Source organism: Hyperolius riggenbachi, chromosome 3 (assembly GCF_040937935.1).
Source record: "Hyperolius riggenbachi isolate aHypRig1 chromosome 3, aHypRig1.pri, whole genome shotgun sequence".
NCBI classification, from domain to species: domain Eukaryota; kingdom Metazoa; phylum Chordata; class Amphibia; order Anura; family Hyperoliidae; genus Hyperolius; species Hyperolius riggenbachi.
The window spans coordinates 412,500,193-412,516,833 of NC_090648.1; the positions used below are offsets into that span (position 1 = coordinate 412,500,193).

The 16,641-nt window shown below is 42.6% G+C and overlaps 1 protein-coding gene across 3 annotated transcripts in view; it reads left to right on the forward strand.

Moving 5' to 3' along the window:
• RAD50 (RAD50 double strand break repair protein) overlaps positions 1-16,641 on the forward strand; it is a 167,439-nt gene that overhangs the window by 135,745 nt on the left and 15,053 nt on the right. The window lies entirely within an intron of this gene.

Genomic DNA, 16,641 nt, shown 5'->3' on the forward strand with positions numbered 1-16,641 from the left:
TCAATCATTCCAAAAACTCATTGAGTAGTCTGTGATCGATTCTACTATATCTATATTAGGTTGCAGCAGAAATGTATTCAAGAGTCGATGTAACTTTTAGTGTTGTTCTTCTCAATGCACTGCAACACTATACACCCAGCAATCCTGCGTTATTCCTCTCTCCACATAGTTGACGATAATCGAGAAAAGAAAGCTAATTGATTTGATATAATAATCTTAATAATCCTAACATTTGTATAGAGCTTTTCTTCTGTTGGACTCAAAGCGTTTAAGAGCTGCTGCCACTGAGATGCACTCAAGGTGCCGCCCTGCAGTGCGAGGAAGTCTTGCCCAAGGACTTCTTACTGAATAGGTACTGGCCCTAGCCAGGATTTGAACCCTGGTTTCCCATGTCAAAGGCAGAGCCCTTAACCAATACACTATCCAGTATGTTGGGGCTGAGATAATCAGGCTAATTCGATCAACGTGGTGTAATTTGCTTGAAAACTTGATCTGTGTTTGGACAGCCAAAGGTTTTCTCTAGCTGAAAAATATTGAAAAATACTAGTGATTCTGCAGACATGGCCTGAGTTTAGTAAGGGCCTGTTTCCACTACTAAAGTGATGCGAATGCGGCTACCTAGCCGCATCGCGTCACTTCCGCATCTCCCGATGCGGAAGTGAATTGAAGGGATAGGATGCAGCTGCGGGCGGATGCGGCCGTGCGAGAATCTGCAGCATGCTGCAAATTCTCGAATCGCACCGCTCCGCACGACATGCATGCAGTGGAAACTCTTCCATTGGCGTGCATGTGTTTCAGCATACACGTGGTGCGATGCGGCTATGTAGCCGCATCGCACCGCTCCTAGTGGAAACGGGCCCGAAGTGTTTGCTTGGAAGCAAAAACTGTCAATCCTTGCTTACGTCTTGTCAGACCACAGCAGTGGGTGCTATGGTTAGTGGTTGTGCCACTGAAGTTGTGTAGAAAAAAAGACACCATTGTTTTAATCATATTTCGCCTCATGGATGACAAAGGGGATCTTGCGACATAGACATTTTTGTTACAGGTTGCTTCAAGCACAGGGACATGTATACATTGTCTTATGACACACATCTGCAGCTCTTTACACTAACTGTCAGCACCATGCTATGAGAATGGCATATCCCAACACACAATAACCGTCACAAGACCGCTTATACATATGCCAAAGTCATTCTCCTTGCAAACTCTTGCCCTTTCTAGCTAAGGGCTCTTTTACACCAAGCGCATATTTCAGCAATTTTCAAATGGCTAGCATTTTGAAAAGCGCTTGGTTACTGAAATCAAATGGGCTATTTTACACTGAAGTGATTTGTTTTATAAAAATTGCAAAGGCATTACAAGTAGAATTTTTGCAGCTATTTCGATTACACTATGGAAAGTATAGAAAAACAAAATCGCTAATTGTACAATGCTTTTTGGTGTGATACAGCCCTTAGGCCTTTTTCACAGAGGAGGTTGAAGGCAGTAAGCCTACCGCCTGTCAGCTGCTCCTGTGCATCATACAGGCACCTGCTAGCACTCAGCACGGGCAGAGGAGAGATGACCACCAGATTGATTCACATGAATATGTGCAGCATGTAATGTGATACAGTTTCAAGCACCCTTGGCAATGTTTAGCAGTTGGTTTCAGGACATTATTTATACTGTATTCCTTTTCCATCTTAATTTCTATTAGAATTCAATTTTAGGTTTAGTTGGGCTTTAAGGAAGTTGTTTCAGTATTCTTATTTTTCTTTTGAGTAGTTAATGTGTAAGGCGTCTTTAACTTTAAATGTGCTCCTTGGCCATTTTTACAAATAGTCTCATTTTATACAAAGCTATTTTTAAAATATATCTCCTCACAGTATAATGCTGGGGATACACTGTACGTTTTGTACCGTGTATCGAGCCGCTCGATAGATTCCGGCGCGTCCCACAGGCACCCGGATCAATTCCCGCTCGTCCCCGCGAGCGGCTTCTTATCTTCCGCTCGTTTCTTCTATTGTCCTGCTGGATCGGACACGTCGGAAATTATCAATCGAGCCATCAGCGGCTCGATTGATAAAAAAAAAGTACCGTGTATCCCCAGCATAAGATACAGTATTTATGCAATTTATTTGACAGTAATTGTAGTAGCTATGGCTTTCTTCTTGTCTTTGTGAAGAAGTTTACAGCAGCTCCAGGGCGCACTCTGTGAGAGAACAGTTTCTTCCCTGCCTGCAGAGTGTTGGTTGGGAGGAGATGGGGCAGTGCCTGCTCACTCGGACACTCAGCTCCACACAATGGGCTCAATTCACTAAAACCTGTTTGGTAAATATTTTCACTTGCAGTTCATTACCTCATGCGGTAAAAAAAAAAATGTTGTGCATTTGCTAAGATTTTTTACACATGCAGTAACAGTTTGGTAAATTATTAAACCACCTTGAGAGAATCCATTCAGACACTCATCTCCACACATGAGCTCAGTTCATTAAAGGACTTACGAGGCCAACTGTGTAAAAAAAGTTAATTACTTGCCTCTTCGTTTCAGGCACGGAGGACGCCGTCCGCGCCCTCCGTGCCACTCCGCCGGGTCCCCCCGCTCATAATCCCCCCGGGTCGGGAGTCGGCCCGGGGGGATTATGAGCGGGGGAATTTATCAAGCAGGGAAATTTATCAAAAAATTAAACATAAATATTAATAAATAAATAAACAAACATCCGGGGTGCGATCTGACCCCACCAACAGAGAGCTCTGTTGGTGGGGAGAAAAGCGGGGGGGGGGGGAGTGGGACGAATCAGTTGTGTGCTGTGTTGTGCGGCCCTGCAGCTTTGCCTTAAAGCTGCAGTGGCCTATTTTTCAAAGAATGGCCTGGTCTTTAGGGGGTTTAACACTGTGGTCCTGAAGAGGTTAATGATTCATGTGGGATTTATTTTGGTATTTGGTGGATTATTGCAGTGCATGGAAAATGGAAGCCAAATCCTGGTGGACTTAAAGCGCCAGAGCTGCAGCCACTAGAGGTGCGCTCAGTATGCAGTAGCAGTGTTATGGAGACTTGCCCAAGGTCCCCGTACTGAATAGGTGCTGGTTTACTCAACAGGAGGAGCTAAGATTTGAACCCTGGTCTCCTGTATCAGTGGCTGATTTTTGACACAGGAGACCAGCCACTGATACAGAAATCATTTGTTATTACAGAATACTAACAAGTAAATAGTAAGTCCAAGCTGCATAAAATTACAATAACATTTTTATCAGCTCAAAACCATTAGCATCTTATTAACCATTTTCATGTATGATACAAAAATAGTGGGGATTTGTGTTTTACAACAGGTAAAATGATTTTATTAATTTTCTTACTTTCCTGAATAGTTTAATTCACTTTCCACTTTTCTCTACCTTCTGTTGCCCCTTCTCTCTCCTTAACACCCTTCTGTAGCCTCACAAATGGAGGGTTGTTATCTTACAGACCATGGAATATCTCACATATGGAATATCTCACTTGTTTTATTGCACTGGTGAATTGACATTTATGGGGTATTAGCCTCACAAGTTTGGTCATTTACCTCACAGGTTTTGTAATTTACCTTACTAGTCAGTAATTTTAGCTTTTCATGCGGTAACCGCCTTTATGAATGGACATTTCACAAAATTTTTGGTAACATCAGTTGTTTTCTGCTTCACTACATGCAGTAATGCTTTGTGAATTTAGCCCATTGTCCCGAATTGCTGTAAACAGTAGCATATTAGAAATTACAATATATAAATGGAGCATCTGTCTGTAAAAAGACATCATTCACCTCATTCAATTTACTTTTCTCCCATATTTTCTCCTAAGTGATATTTTTTTTTCCATTTACTGATTAAAATAATTTTTCAGCACCCTGCAATTGAAAAAGTACCGAAAAGTAGGTGAAATAGTAGTATCACATAGTGGACATTTTCCACAGGGGTCTTGCAAAAATCTACCAACCTTCTGTAACCACCAATCCTGAGCTGCTTAAAGGGAATCTGAAGTGAATATAAACTTATGATATAATGATTTGTATGTCTAGTACAGCTAAGAAATAGAACATTAGCAGCACATATATTGTTTCCAGTACAGGAAGAGTTAAGAAACTTCAGTTATCTATGCAAAAGAGCTTATCTGAGCTCCATGACCAATTTAGTTGTTGCTTTCTGGACCATTTATACATCAAACAGTCAGGGACAGATTTAGATAACATTTTTACTACTGGGAAGTCCAAAGAGTCATTTGCTCTGCTTGTGTTATAGTTTAAAATACAGAGAGTGGCTTGTAATTGCAAATTGTAACTATGCAATGTTATCAAAAAAGCTATATATCTAATATATCTAAAAAATAAAATATGATACTATTTTCTTTGATACTAATGTTCTATTAATTATCATTATTATAAATACAAATCATTACATCGTAATTTTTTTTTCACTTCACTGTCACTTTAATAATATACCACAATCTATATCTCAACCTCCCATTGACGGCGGCTTTAAGCAGATCCTGGAACAAACGATCACCCAAGAAGAAGTTTTGCAAGCTATCCAATCATTAAAGGGACTCCGAGCAGTGCAGAAACTATGGAAAGATGCATATCATTTTAAAGCTCTCTTTTTCCCACAATCCTTCAGGGCAAGGTGAGACGTTGCCCCACCCAAACGCAGGAACAAGCAGCACTTCCCCTATAAAACAATCACATGGTTAGTCCACCCTCTGTGCTGTTTGTTCCTGCGTCCAGGCAGGTCAGCATCTCCCCTGGGAGTTGGATCTGTGTGCTGGGCTGCAGGTTGAATTCCCGTGGGTGGCTGAGACTGTGGAACTGAGGCAGTCTAGCCTACTACCCCATGCTGGATACTATGTGGGTAGCCTACCTTTCTCTCCCAGGCTGATGGGGAGCAAGTGTGGAGGGCGCGATTTCCCCGGACTGTCTGTAACGGAGGCGGCAGGAGGAGAAGACTGCAGTGGCAGAATGGGTTGTTGGTGGCCATCAGGTACGCCGTGCTGACCGTTGGCTGGTGTGGTAAGCGTGCAGCCGCGTCGGCGGCTGGTCCAGGCGGCCAATGGTTCGCATGGGACTTCCGGTATGCGTAACTTCCGGCGGGTATGCCGGAAGACGCTTTTTATGCCAGCGTCTCTATGGTTCTTCGGTCCCCGCCTCTTGTGACGTCATAGGCAGGAAGTATAAGGGAGGAAGCGCGGGCTGAGCAGGTGCTTTCATTGAGACGGCGTTTTGTGTTGGACATAACCATGTCAACTTCTGACAAAACGGACAGCACCTCAGCCGCCCAGAAGGTGAGATGGTGGGGTCATTCTCTTTTTGTGGCTGTATATATCTTATGGTTAAAGGTATATTTGTTCAGTATGCGCATATGGAGGAATAGGCTATATACTTGGCAATTGTTAAGAAAAGTGTTCTTAAAGTTACAGGTGGTTCATTATTTTGCCGTTTGATTTGTTTCATTCTAGGCAAAATCTGGAGAGTCGTCAGAAAGGCCAAAGCGTCCTACTTACAAAAGATGTCCTGTTTGTAATATAAAAATTCCATTGCCATATGCTAAAACTTTGTGCCAATTATGTATGGAAAAAGTGTTGGGGGAACAGCCTGGGTCGTCCATTCAGGACACGTTGCAGGCTTTTAGAGAGGAAATCAATGCTTCTTTAGCTTCCTTCAAATCCTCCATTACAGAGGCAGGTACATCATCTGCTCAGGTTGTTTCTGAGCCTGCTTTACCCGATAAAGATGGTCAGGAACCAATTGAGGTTGAAAATAGTTCAGAAGAATCTGAATCCAGAGAGTTGGAGGCAGAAACTTCTTCAAGGTTTAAATTCCGCATTGAAGATACTGAGACATTAATCTCAGCAATCTATGAAACGTTAGAATTAAATAAAGACGTAGTTTCAAACTTGTCATTACATGATCAACTTTATAAAGGTATGGAAGAAAAAGAAGGCCTTGTTTTTCCTGTCCATAAAGCTATTAAACAAACAATTGTGAAAGAATGGAATGAGCCTGAAAAGAGGCTTTTGTTGTCTAAAGCCATAAAAAGGAGATTTCCCTTTTCGGCTGAAGATACAGTTCTCTGGGACAAATGTCCAAAATTAGATACGCCCTTTTCTCAGGTAACCAAACAGGGGGATTTGGCTTTTGAGGATTTGGGAGATCTAAAGGATCCAATTGATAAAAAAGATTGATGCTTATCTTAAAAGATCGTGGGAGGCCAGTGCGGCTACATTTAGGCCTGCTGTGGCTGCTACTTGTGTATCCAGAACGTTGGAGCTCTGGATAAATCAGTTAAAAGCTAGTATTTTAGCAGGTGCTCCTATGGAACAATTGTTGAATTCCATTACTATACTTACAAAAGCGGCTGCCTATTTGGCAGATGCGTCAGCAGAGATTGTCAGGTTCACTGCAAGAACGACAGCTCTGGTTAATGTAGGCCGCAGAGCCTTATGGTTGAAAACATGGGACGGCAACTTAACGTCAAAGAACAGACTTTGTGGAGTTCCATTCTCAGGAGATTTACTGTTTGGTCCAGAGTTAGATTTGGCTCTGGAAAGAACAGCTAATAAGAAGAAGGTTTTTCCGAAAAAACAAAAACAGACTCCTAAAAAGAGGTTTTTTCGGAAGCCAGCAAATGAGCAAAAGGAATCTTTTAAAAATCAAAAAAGAGGTAAAAGATGGACCTTTGATAGGTCTGCGAGAGGGGGATTTAAATCCAAAAACCCTGAAACACAGCCTAAATCACAATGACTCATTCCAGGCGGTGGGAGGAAGATTAAGGTACTTCACTCTAAAATGGTCTCTGATGTCAGGAAGTCCATTTATACGACAACTGATAAGATTCGGTTATCGAATAGAGTTTGGTCATCCTCCGCCGTCAAAATTTGTAATCACAAAGTCTCCAAAAGAACCAGATCTGGTTCCAGAGATTCTCAGAATTCTAGAAAATATGTTAAGTCAGAAAGTGATAAAAAGGGTTCCGAAAGTGGAACAAAAGGAGGGGTTTTACTCCACAATTTTTGTTGTAAAAAAAACGTCAGGCAAATACAGACTGATCCTAAATCTAAAAAAGTTAAATCCGTTCATGAAAAAGAAAAGATTCAGAATGGAATCAATTTTTTCCGTGAGAGATCTGTTATTTCCAGGGGCCTTTATGGCGTCACTAGATCTCAGAGACTCATATTGGCATATTCCAATCCACAGGCAATCCCAAAAGTTTCTGAGATTTGCCGTAAAAGTAAACGGAATTGTAAACCATTACCAATTCGTTTGCCTCCCGTTTGGAATCACCTCTGCCCCAAGAATTTTTACCAAAGTTCTGGGAGAGGCATTGATTCCTCTAAGACAAAAGTCAATTCAGATCATTCCTTATCTGGACGACTTGTTGATTCTAGGAAGTTCAGTACAGGAACTGGAAAATCATTTAGAGATGGTTTCAGATCATCTCAGATCTCTAGGGTGGATTATAAATTTGGAAAAATCCATGCTAATTCCAAAACAGGAAACAGTGTTTTTGGGAATGAGTATAGATACAAAAAGACAAATGATTTTTTTGCCACCGGAAAAAATAGAAAAATTAATACTGGCAATACAGTCTTTAATAAAGGATCCAAAGGTATCACTCAGAGAGATCTCTCGAGTGCTGGGTCTAATGACTTCAACAATTGTGGCAGTGCCGTGGGCATTAGCACATATAAGGCTGTTGCAGAAATGTCTGTTGGAAAATTGGGATGGACGTCCCCAGACATTAGACTTTAAAATTACGATTCAACAAATGGTTGTATCGTCTCTGCTATGGTGGTTGGAGGAGTCCAACCTGAGGAAAGGCAGACTTTGGAAGGAACCAGTGGAAAGGATCCTTACCACGGACGCGAGTGCGTGGGGATGGGGAGCTCATGTAGGGCACCTAGCGGTCCAAGGAAAGTGGACCAAATGGGAATCCCAAAAGTCATCGAATTGGAGAGAGTTAACAGCAGTAAACATGGCTCTGCTGCAAGTACAACACGAGGTAGCCAACTGCCATGTGCTGGTCCAATCAGACAATGTGACGACCGTGGCGTTTATAAACAAACAGGGAGGTACAAGATCCCAGTTGTTACAACAGATGGCAGAACAGATTTTTTCATGGGCAGAAAAGAACATATTGTCCTTGAAAGCGGTACATCTCAAGGGTACCTTGAATGTGGAGGCAGACACATTGAGTCGCAATCAGTTTCTGGCCTCAGAGTGGTCTCTCAACAAGGAGGTGTTTGCAGAGATAGTGGCGAAATGGGGTCTTCCAGAAGTAGATCTCTTAGCCACAGAAGAAAATGCGCAGGTTCAGAAGTACTTTTCACTGAACCCGAGAGACAATTGTTTAGCAGTAAATGCATTCAATCAGAACTGGGAGTTTCCGCTGCTGTACGCTTTCCCTCCATTGAATTTGATTCCAGCAGTAATCAGCAAATGGAGAAAGTGCAGAAGGAAATTAATATTGATTGCTCCCTTCTGGCCAAGGAGAAGTTGGTTTGCAACTCTGAAATCATTGATAGTAGAGGAGCCTTGGATACTCCCAATCAGGTCAGATCTACTGTATCAGGGTCCGCTATGGCATCCTCACCCAGATTATCTGAGTCTAGCAGTGTGGATCCTGAACTAAGGTTACTTAGAGGATTGGGGGTGTCAGACAAAGTGGCATCTACTTTGATTAGTAGTCGCAAACTGGTGACAAGAAAAATATATATGAAATACTGGAAAACATTTCATTCTTGGCTGCAAAATTCAAAGTTTAATAGCTTGTCAATCCCAGCGGTTCTGGAGTTTCTTCAGGAAGGCTGGGATAAGAGTATCTCAATAAGTACACTGAAAGTACAAGTTGCAGCACTTTCTGCGTTTTCTGGGTTGCCTTTGTCTTCCTCACCTTTAATTATGAGGTTTTTTAAGGCCCTGTCTAGGAAGTCTCCGATCTTTAGACCTTATGTGTCCCCATGGGATCTATCTATTGTGCTCAAAGGTTTATGTAAAGAACCGTTTGAACCTTTAGAACATTGCTCCTTTAGATTGCTCACATTGAAAACGGTGTTTTTAGTGGCAATCACTTCAGCCAGGAGAATTAGCAAAATTCAAGCGTTATCTGTAAAGAATCCATATTTTCAGGATTTCCAAGACAGAATTGTACTACAAACTGATCCTAAATTTTGCCCAAAGGTTATGTCCAAATTTCATAGATCTCAGGAAATTGTGCTTCCTACTTTTTGTGTCAATCCAGGTTGTGAGTAAGAGGAGATTTTTCACACTTTGGATGTTAGAAGATGTGTTATGGAATATCTAAAAAAGACATCTGAGATTAGAAAGACAGATTCTTTGTTTACGTTGTTTTCAGGGAAAACAATAGGTCAGAGGGCATCAAAATCCTCTATTGCTAATTGGATAAAGTTGGCTATTGTTGAAGCATATAAGGCAATGCAATTAGAAGCTCCGGCTTCATTCAAAGCTCATTCGACTAGAGCAGTGGCGGCATCATGGGCCAATAATACAGGGGCTTCACCAGAACAGATCTGCAAGGCAGCCACGTGGTCAAGTTTTTCGACCTTTATTCGACATTACCGAATTGATGCAATTTCAGCTCATGATCAGGCGTTTGGAAGAAAAATTCTCCAAGCGGTGGTCCCACCCTGAGGTTGTATTACTTGTTAATCGTCTCACCTTGCCCTGAAGGATTGTGGGAAAAAATCAGAGTTAGTACCTGCTAACGCTGTTTTGAACAATCCTTCAGGGCAACGATCCCACCCGGGTGTTTATTGTCTATGTCATATAGTAGCACGTATGTGGGTTAGTGGATGTTCACCTGTCGGGTACTTGGGTTAAAAGCACTGAGGGTGGACTAACCATGTGATTGTTTTATAGGGGAAGTGCTGCTTGTTCCTGCGTTTGGGTGGGGCAACGTCTCACCTTGCCCTGAAGGATTGTTCAAAACAGCGTTAGCAGGTACTAACTCTGATTTTCTCCTCTTTCCAATGATATATAAATCGCCACCCTACGCCTTTAAGTTTTCGCTATTTTTGCGATTGAAATTGCTGCGGCTGCGATCTCGATCGCAATAATAGAGAAAACTAAAAGGCGTAGGGCGACGATTTAGGGGTCGTCAGAAAGAGGAGAAAAAGAGCTTTAAAATGATATCCATCTTTCCATAGTTACATTGTATTACACAGGGCGACTTTTTCCTAAAGTCAGCAGCTCCATTCTGCTGAATGGAGCTGCTGACTTTGAGAAAAAGTCGCCCTGTGTAATACAATGTAACTATGGAAAGATGGATATCATTTTAAAGCTCTCTTTCTCCTCTTTCTGACAACACATAAATTGTTGCCCTACGCCTTTTAGTTTTCTCTATTTTCGCGATTGAAATTGCGGCCACGCCAAATTCAATCGCGAAAATAGCGAAAACTAAAAGGCGTAGGGTGGCGGTTTATATATCATTGGAAAGAGGAGAAAGAGTGCTTTAAAATGATATGCATCTTTCCATAGTTTTTGCATTGCTCGGAGTCCCTTTAAAGACAAACGGGCACCTGGCTCAGATGGTTTTCTGACCTTCTATTACAAGAAATTTGCGGGCATTCTCTCACCGCACCTAAGGAAAGCATTCAATAGAATTTTAAAGGGAGAGAAGCCTGGGCCTGACTCTTTGCTTGCGGGTATAAGGATGATTCCTAAGCCAGACGCTGATATTAAAAGACATTAGGCATTTGATCTCCATTTGATTTCTTCATCTGTCACCACAGATACTCTGATACTATTATCGCTCGACATTCATAAAGCATTTGACGCAGTCTCATGGGAGTATCTATTTATGCTATTAGCCACTTGGGGCTTTGAACCCAATTTCCTTGCTTGATTTAAGGCATTATATCATTTTCTGGGTGCCTTTGTTCAATACAGCGGACACAAATCTATCACATTGCTCATTAGCAGGGGCACCCGGCAGGGCTACCCCTTATCCCCCTTATTATTTTCTTTAGTAATGGAACCCCTGGCATTATTAATCAACAAGCACAATGGTATACATGGGATTTCAATGGCAGAGCGTCGACATAAGTTATTTATGTATGCTGACGATGTAATACTAACTCTTACTAATCCAATTTAGCTTTCCAATTTAGCCAATATTCTTCTAACTTTTGAGGATATTTCTGGGCTGAACATAAATAGTTTTAAGTCTAAAGCATTAAATATCACTTTACTCGGGGCTGCAGTGCAGGACCTGCAGGTGTCTTATGAGTTTAAGTGGGAACCCCATAAGTTGAAATATTTAGGTATTAACTTAACAAATTCATATAACTTTTTGTTTAAAGCTAACTACCCTAATCTATTTTTGGATATTGCACACCTTGCAAGCATGGAGTGTTGGAAACGCTAGGGACGCATAACAGCTATTAAAATGTCAATATTACCAACATTTTCGTATGTCTTCTAGGTTCTGACAGTTTACGTTCCCACTTAATACCTTAAGAAGATGCAATCCTTAATACTCTCTTTTATTTGGAAGGGTTCTGGCCCTTGGATTTCAAAAGAAACACTATATAGGCTTTAATCTGATGGGTGTCTTGGTGTTGGTACAGCCCCCAGTATGGTGCACCATTGAGAGCTCACTCTGTTTTCCTATCTCCCTCTGCAACCTTCTCTGGCTCTCTGCATCGCAACATAAGGCCATTAAAAACCCAATTATATTACATTCATTGAAAGTGTGGAATCAACTAAGGTTGAAAGATGGATTTGTGTCCCCTCACCTCCCACTTACCTCGTTCTTAGGTCATCCAGACTTCCTTCCTGGTTTGTAGGACCCCTCCACCTTTAGGTGGTGGCAGCAAAAAGGCCTCACCATGATCTACAGTTTAGTGACTGATAGATCTCTTAAAACATTTACCTCACTTAAAGAACATAAGCAGATCCCTGATATAGAGCTATTTCGCAAATTTACAGATTTCCTATTTTATCAGTAAAATTATTAGGACTCAAGAATCTTAACGAGAACTAGTTTTGAGCATGTCTGTGCTTCAGTCTAATGGGTTTGTATCTCTCTTATATACAGTAAGTGTACAGTCGCCCCCACTCACCTGCCCAAGCCACAATGTATCCTTAGATGGGAATGGGAACTTAGTATCACATTAAAGCCCAAGTACCTGCAGCATGTGCGTAAATTTACCCCTAGCTTTTCTATCAGCTCTTCTTTGGTGGAAATGCAATATTAATTATTATTGCGTTGATATCTTACACCAGATTGTTTAGAAAATTTAAATCCTAGTAACAAAGGACTATGTTTCAGGGCATGTGGACAAAGGGGTACCTTTTCACACGTGTGGTGGTCATGCCCTAGATTGTGGAGGTTTTCGATTAGAGTGTACCAAGTCATATACACCAATGTTAAAATTCAGATTCCAAAACTATCAGAAGTAGCCCTCCTGGGATTAAAGCCCCCTGAAATATCAAACACTCAGTATAAATTACTAGAGACTCTGAAGCGAGTCTAAATTCACTTTTTTAACATTTAGTCATGTTAAAAACTATAACCCCTGCTAAACCGCCACTATCCCGCGGCAAAACGAGGGGTTTATACCCCCCAAATCCCCTCTCCTAACTCCGGGGAGCGCTTCCTGAATGAGGCAGAGCTTATGGCTGTAGCTCTGCCTCTTAGTGCGTCAATCCCGGCTGATCGCCTCTCCACGCTCTCAATCTTCCTTCACAGAGACGGGCGAGGGAGAGGCGGATATCCGCACGGCGATTGACGCGCATGGAGGCAGAGCTGCAGCTCATAGCTCTGCCTCCATGAGCAGAAAAATCCACGACCAAGAAAGTTGTGTATTTTGCAGGGGGGATTTGGGGGGTATAAACCCCTCGTTTTGCCGCGGGATAGTGGCGTTTTAGCAGGGGTTATAGTTGTTAACAGTTGTTAAAGTGATACTATAGGGGTGTTGGGGGAAAATGAGTTTAAGTTACCTGGGACTTCTAATGGTCCCCCACAGACATCCCGTGCCTGCACAGCCACTCCCCAATGCTCCGGTCCCGCCTCTGGTTCACTTCTGGAATTTCAGACTTTAAAGTCTGAAAACCACTGCGCCTGCGTTGCTGTGTCCTCACTCCCGCTGATGGCACCAGGAGCATACTGCGCAGGCCCAGTATGGTCTGTGCCTGCGCCGTGCCCGGATAACTTAAACTCATTTTCCCCTGACCCCCCTACAGTGTCCCTTAAACATGACTGCATGTTAAAAAAGTGAATTTAGACTCGCTTCAGAGTCTCTTTAAATCTAATCTAAAGGTGGCCTTATCATTTTGCATTGGACCTAATGGAAATCTGATGGCAACAAAATGCCATCAGATCGATTTTCAATAGATCTCATACTGAAATCTATTGGAAATCTGTTCCTACCCAAAAAATTTCCTAAACACATCAGGTAGCTCATAAAATCTACTGATGATCTATCTGCTGCTAATCTAATGCGTGTATGGCCACCTTTAGTCTTACGTATGTATTGAGTCTCTAGACCTTCTCTGTCTAGATCATATGATCACTACAAACGCATGTCCATTCGGACTTGACCTATGAAGTACCAAAAAGTGACAGAAGTCCAGTCACTCTCATTCACCTGTCGTTGTTACACGACTGTAGGTGAGTGAGTAATAATTTAAAGATAAAAAAGAGAAAGTACTGACTCAATGAGAGGCCAGATAAAAATGGTGTGGATATAGTCAGCAATAGAACACCACACTCGAAAATCTGCCAGTCACTGATAAGTAAATGTGTGCTCCGTTACTGGGAGGTCTTTGCTGATCCCCCCTGTTGCCTGATTCACACTGACAAATATGTGAAACCCGGCACAGGGTGTAGCTATTCCCATATAGTTGAAGCACACAGTAAACGTTTTGCGTTGGCAAAATGTACAGGCAATACACAACGCTGCAGTAATACACAGTCGTGCTATTGATTTGCAGTCATATAAGCCTACATAGTAGTATTGCCAACACCCTTCACAGAAGGTAATATATTTGCTGGGGAAGAGATAAGGAGTGCTACAAATATATACAGTGATAGTGCAAATCAACTAGTGCTAGTTTCACTCCATAAGCGGAGCTTCGTCAGGAAAAGTGCACATAAAGTATGAAAAATAATAAACAGCCCCCCACCATATACACCTGCTTTTGGGGAGGACCTCTATTTACAGCAAATGGGAGTGGCAATGGGCTCACGGTTTGCACCGCAGTACGCAAATCTCTTCATGGCAAAGATTGAAGAAGAATACCTGAATACTTGTCATATAAAACCCATGGCCTACTTCCGTTTTATCGACGACATCTTGATCATCTGGTCTGCAAGTGAGGAGGATCTTGTCCAATTTCACAGGAACTTCAATGCCTTCCATCCCACAATCAAACTGAAATTGAGCTACTCTCACAAGGAGATTAACTTTCTTGACACCACCATATACATCAGAGAGAACAGCTTACAAACGTCCATGTACCGAAAACCGACGGATCGTCCCACATACCTCAGGTATGACAGTTTCCACCCCAAACATATAAAGAATTCCATAATTTACAGCCAGGCAATAAGATGCAATCGGATCTGTTCTGACAAGGATGACAAAGACAAACACCTGGGTTACCTGAAGAAGAATTTCATAAAACAGGGATACAATCCTCTAATGGCTGAGACCCAAATCAGGAAAGCTAACAACATCCCTAGGACTCAGCTCCTGGAGTACAAGCAGAGCCAGGAAGAGAGCCGTGTCCCACTGGTAGTAACCTACAACCCACGCTTGGAAATCTTAAGAAAGATTGCAAAAGAACTTCATCCTGTTCTACACAAGGATCAGAGACTGAAAAAGATATTCCCTGAACCTCCCCTCCTTGCGTTCCGACAGCCACCCAATCTTAAGCAGATGATAGTGAGGAGTGCCTTAAAGGGGAACTGAAGAGAGAGGTATATGGAGGCTGTCATGTTTATTTCCTTTTAATCAATACCAGTTGCTTGGCAGCCCTGCTGGTCTATTTCTCTGCAGTAGTATCTGATTAAAACCAGAAACAAGCATGCAGCTAGTCTTGTCAGATCAGACTTATAAGTCTGAACCACTGAAACACCTGATCTGCTGCATGCTTGTTCAGGGGCTATGGTTAATAGTATTAGAGGCAGAGGATCAGCAGGGCTGCCAGGCAACTGGTATTGTCTAAAAGGAAATAAACATGACAGCCTCCATATACCTCTCTCTTCAGTTCCCCTTTAAATAGGCGAGAACAGAATGGAACATTCCCCTGCCAAGGGAAAAAGTGTGGGACCTGTGAATACATCCATTCCACTGACAGGATACTAATACCGGGTACACAACAGGAATACAAAGTACAAGGCACCTTTTCCTGTCACTCATCTAATGTGGTATACGTGATCATGTGTGCAAAATGCCCGAAAGGAATTTATGTGGGAGAAACAAGTCAACCACTGCGTGATCGCATGACACACCACAGATCCACTATTAACAGCAGGAAAAAGGATATTACAAATTATACTGATCTCCCAATACCAACACACTTTTGTTTACTTGGACACAGTTTAAGCGATTTTCGCGTCACTGTATTAATGGGTGGCTTCAAATCGGGAAACATGAGACTAACACAAGAAACTAAGTTTATACATTGGTTCAAAACTGTAGAAGATGGTTTAACCACCCTGGCGTTCTGATTAAATCGCCAGGGTGGCTGCAGGAGGGTTTTTTTTAAATAAAAAAAAAACTATTTCATGCAGCCAACTGAAAGTTGGCTGCATGAAAGCCCACTAGAGGGCGCTCCGGAGGCGATCTTCCGATCGCCTCCGGCGCCCAGAATAAACAAGGAAGGCCGCAATGAGCAGCCTTCCTTGTTTTGCTTATATCGTCGCCATAGCGACGAGCGGAGTGACGTCATCGACGTCAGCCGACGTCCTGACGTCAGCCGCCTCCGATCCAGCCCTTAGCGCTGGCCGGAACTTTTTGTTCCGGCTGCGCAGGGCTCAGGCGGCTAGGGGGGCCCTCTTTCGCCGCTGCTCGCGGCGAATCGCCGCAGAGCGGCGGCGATCAGGCAGCACACGCGGCTGGCAAAGTGCCGGCTGCGTGTGCTGCTTTTTATTTGATGTAAATCGGCCCAGCAGGGCCTGAGCGGCAGCCTCTGGCGGTGTTGGACGAGCTGAGCTCGTCCAGACCGCTCAGCAGGTTAAACAAGGACTCTAACTTCTTGTGCTGGTACGATGGGTTTTAAATGCCACAATTCTTTTCATTTTAATTTTTCTATCTTTTCATTCATTTTTGTGCCATATGCTGTGTAAGATGGAATTCACTGTCACTATTCATTTTATTTGCTTTCAGGTGCTGGCTTTAAATGCCACAATTCTCTTAAGCTTAGAATTAATGGTGCATGTAACCAGGCCAGTTACCATTTGAATTCGGAATTGAAGATGTCTATTCATCACTAGTGTTGGGCGAACACCTAGATGTTCGGGTTCGCGAACGTTCGCCGAACATCGCCGCGATGTTCGGGTGTTCGCGCCGAACTCCGAACATAATGGAAGTCAATGGGGACCCGAACATTCGTGCTTTGTAAAGCTTCCTTACATGCTACATACCCCAAATTAGCAGGGTATGTGCACCTT